Source organism: Nuphar pumila, chromosome 5 (genome assembly GCF_984573655.1).
Source record: "Nuphar pumila chromosome 5, dmNupPumi1.hap1.1, whole genome shotgun sequence".
NCBI classification, from domain to species: domain Eukaryota; kingdom Viridiplantae; phylum Streptophyta; class Magnoliopsida; order Nymphaeales; family Nymphaeaceae; genus Nuphar; species Nuphar pumila.
The window spans coordinates 36,386,794-36,391,097 of record NC_143253.1 but is presented as its reverse complement, the minus strand read 5'-3'; the positions used below and the strand labels follow the sequence as shown (position 1 = coordinate 36,391,097).

Sequence of the window (4,304 nt, the reverse complement as noted above, 5' to 3'; positions counted from 1 at the left end):
TCCAATAGCTAGTTGTTAGTTCATCAATTAGTTAATAGTTAGATTTAATTAGCATCTTTGTGATAATTAGCATTTTATTTCATGTCAATTAGTAGTTAGTAATCATTGTTAATTTGAAGTGTCATTTAGATTTTATAATTTTTTTAGTATAGTTTTATTCTTTTATTTTGTATTGCTCGTGTTTCTTTTGATTTGTGCAGGATTGCACAGAAGTGGAGCTAAAGCGCATCTGTGACACGAAGTACATAAAGATAGAAGATTGTTTTTACTTTTATTTTAGAATTTAGGAATTTAATTCTGGGTTTATAAATATCACTTTTTACGCCCTCTGCAAAGGGTATTCATTTGTTGTAATAGTTAGTTGTTTTTCCTTTTCTCGTATATTTTACATTTTATAATTCGGCACTAATGAATAGTTTAGATTTGTGTGCTTGAATACAAAATATTCCCGTTCCCTGAGTTCGACCCAGTCTCATCCACTAGTGAGAACCGGTTTTTATTATTTGATGTCTAGTTTTCACATGTTTTACATATAAAAATCTTTTCAAAATTACAACGATTTAAAAGAAGGCATCAAATTTTTGGCGCCGTTGTCGGAGAACGGTGTAATATTAGTATTCACTTTATTGCCTAGTGTTTGTTTGCATTTAGGAGTAGAATCACGTATGTGCATATCGTAGAGACGAGCTTACTTTTCTGCACAGCCCACCCACTAGAATTCCCTTAGATGTGACTGTGTATGATTGGTACCGTACACATAAATTTCATATTTTCTTTGTATAATCTCTGTTATGTGCAACTGCGTGGTGTTTGTTTAGTTTTTGTTGTTTTTAGTCTACTTGCTTTGTGGTTTGTGTGGTTTGGCCGCTTAGTGCGTTAGTTAGGTAAAAACCCCAAAGTTAGGACGTGTGCTACACTGGTCTACTCCAAGGTGTACGCAATGGCTGACAATCATTATTTGATTCATCCTTTGAGGGAGTACTTCATGCCAATTACGTATACTCCCGCCTCCTGCATCACGAGACCTGATGTAGGAGCGAGCCATTTTGAGATTAAGGTCAGTGTGATTCTAATGCTACCTTCGTTTTATGGCCTTAGCAATGAAGACCCATATCGTCATCTCGACGAATTCCTTGAGATTTGCTTGACAATGCGAATCAATAACTTTAGAGATGATGCTATGAGGTTAACTTTGTTTCTGTTCTCTCTCAAAGATAAAGCCAAGCACTGGCTAAAATCTCTTGAGACGGTTCGTATTACTACTTGGGAAGGAATGCAGCGCGGATTCCTCAAAAAGTACTTCCCAATTGGTAAAACGAATCAGTTTCGTAAAGCTATAACTAGTTTTTCTCAAATTGAGGGAGAACAGTTTCACGAATCATGGGAGAGATTGAAAGATCTTCTCCGCAAGTGTCCCCATCACCAGGTTTCTTGTTGGCAGTTGGTGCAGTATTTTTATGACGAACATACTGAGAAGCACCGTCAAATGGTTAATTCGTCTTGTAGGGGCACTTTTATGCTCAAAAGTGAGGATGAGGCATGGTCTCTATTTGAGACCTTGAGTGAAAATACGATGCATCATGCTTTGTCTTCACGGCTCGATAGGACTACATCTGTGTCTAGTGGTCCTAGGAAAGTTGGGATTTCCGAAGTTGGGTCTCAGTTAGAATTGCGTACCAAGGTTGACCAGTTGACTAGGAATTTAGATCAACTCCTAGCCAATTCTTCGAGAAGTCTAGTAGGAAGAGTGTGTGAGCTTTGTGCTAGCTTTGTGCTAGCCCTGCACACTGTGTTTTAGAGTGTCCGGCAGCACCGCTATATCCTGAATTCGTTCAGGAGCAGGTGAATGCTACCCAAGGTTTTGCTAGGACTGAGCAAGATTCATATGCACCTTCATATAACTCAGGATGGTGAAACCACTTCATCAGTCCACCCCCTAACCCTTCCTAGAGCCAAACCAGGCAAGGCGGTTATGCGCCTAGATTTCAGCAATCAAGTTATCCCCCAGCCCAACCTGCTTATACTCAACCCTATTCTCATGAGCCTTTACCTAGTCAATCCTTCCAAGATAGGATATTACAAGTTTTGAGCTCCCATACGCAATCAATAGCCAAGCTAGAGACTCAAATGGGACAGTTAGCTCAGACATTGAGTAGACAAAGCCAGAGGAACCTTCATAGTCAGTCTGTTGTCACATCCAAGGGATAGAAGCCCATGCCATTTGACTTGCAACCCACTGCTTCACACCCTGTGCAAGTGAAATCTGTTACATCCCTTCAGTATGGGAAGGCGTGTCACTCCACTCGAGAATCGACTCATGAGCCCCATATCATTTCCACTAACGAGTCAATTTCCATTATACCTCAACAGAAGGGGCAAGGCCCTCAAGTGTTACATTCTTCACATATTCATAAAGCCCCGTTTTCTCAATCTTTAGGATCACCGATTGCTTTCAGTAAGCAAGAGGTACAGATGCAGAAGGTGCTTGACCAAGTCAAACCAGATCATATTCACCACTTGTCTGAAGTTGCATTCATTGATAATCGGTCGGTCCTAGACTCTCATTTCCTGACTAGTCTCTCAGATGAGACTAATCTTCATCCTTCTTGTCTACAGAGTCATGATACCACATTTAGAGGTAGACGGGATGGAAACACAGTGCGCAGTGTCACAGATGACACTCTTTTCTTCATAGAGCCTGATTGAGCAATACTTTATGTCCATTGATCTCATGGACGATGAAGGTTTTTCCAGGGATCCGTCTGGCTGGGGATGTGAAACTTAGCGCTTTATGGGAGGCAACCCATATTTTGTACAATATTACATTCACTTTTAGGATTTATAGATTTTATTTGGTTTTATTTTTCATTTTCTATCTCTTTCTATGAGTTTCATGTCATGTCATGTATACATTGCATTTATTGCATTCATAGAACGTACATTTTTAAATCATGTCAGGTCATTTTACTCTTTTCCCTCATTTATTTCCTCTCATGTGCATTCACTTAGTTTCATATAAGCATGGGGGAGTGTCACTGGGACAGTGTCATTCAAGCATGGGGGAGGGTGTAGTTTGCACACCTTGATATTTATGTTTACGTTCTTGCACATGTTTACACATTTCTCATGAAAAGTAGGTTTTTAAAGAAAGAGTTTGAACTTATATGAATGTTATTTCAAATATGATGTTTTTAGAGGATTTTTAAGTCCTACGAAATTTTTTTCTGACATGGATCTAAAAATTATGGTTGTTTATGTGGATTTCAAAGAAATGATGATAGATACATGTTAGAATTTATTTTGAATCATAAATATGAATATGCATAGTTCTATTTTTGAGAAACTAAGTAAATGAACAAAAGCGTAAAAAAGAGCTCAAAAGAGAAAAAAGAAGCATGTGTTAGGTTGTTTGGATAATTCCACAATCCTTAGTAGATGGAACTTAGATATAAGTTGAAACTTTTGGATTCCATTTTGAAAAGGATAGTGGAAAACTTCATGATCCTAAGTAGCTGAGAACAGATACAAGTTGAAGTGTTTGACTCTCACGTTGCAAAGGTGAATGAAGGAAGTCACTTTTATGTCTTAGTTGATATCTTTTGGTATGCATTAAAAAAGTATAGAAGATATTGACATTACACAAGGCATAAAAGCAGACCACACGTAAGCTATAAGAGAAGAATGAATGCGCAAAAAGAAAAAGTGTGAAAAGAAAAAAAAGAAAAGAAAAGAGAAGAGCTTAAAAAGAAAAAAAGTTCAATGCTTAGAAGTGTGATTGAAAAAAATCTGTGCAGAAAACATATGAGTGAGGATAAGTAAATAATAATATGTTTTTATTGGATTTTCTAAGAATAAAACATAAATAATTGTGATATTTAGAAAAGTGAAAGAAATTCTTTTTCTGTGGTGGTATATAAAAGACTCTAATTATGTTTTGATTTTTTTTGTAACACAAAATATTTGTGCAAATAAAGTCTTTAATTAACTACTGCTTATGAGGATGTGTAATATTATGCATACATGACAGAGATGTTTGTGGGCAGCATCACTGCAAACCCTCACGAGACCTTACTCGTCCACTGGGGTAACCCAGGGGTTTAAAGGGCTTGTTGCATGAGCTAAATGCAACCGTGATTCCTACGAAAGTGAGGTAAATGATAGTTTTCATTTCATGCATTTGTCTAGTTTGCTCAAGGACTAGCAAAACATAAGCATGGGGGTATTTGATTATGCATATATTTTAGGGATATTTCATATAAAAAATATGCATGATTTCATGAAAAAATGATTTAAAACCCAATTTT

The 4,304-nt window shown here is 37.1% G+C and overlaps 1 non-coding gene across 1 annotated transcript; it reads right to left on the bottom strand.

Annotated features, from left to right (window-relative positions):
• Nucleotides 1-1,322: 1,322 nt before the first annotated feature.
• Nucleotides 1,323-1,428, bottom strand: LOC149837373 (small nucleolar RNA R71). Its single transcript, XR_016432309.1, has one exon. It is a non-coding gene; the product is annotated as a small nucleolar RNA R71 (small nucleolar RNA).
• Between the last annotated feature and the right edge of the window lie 2,876 nt (nt 1,429-4,304).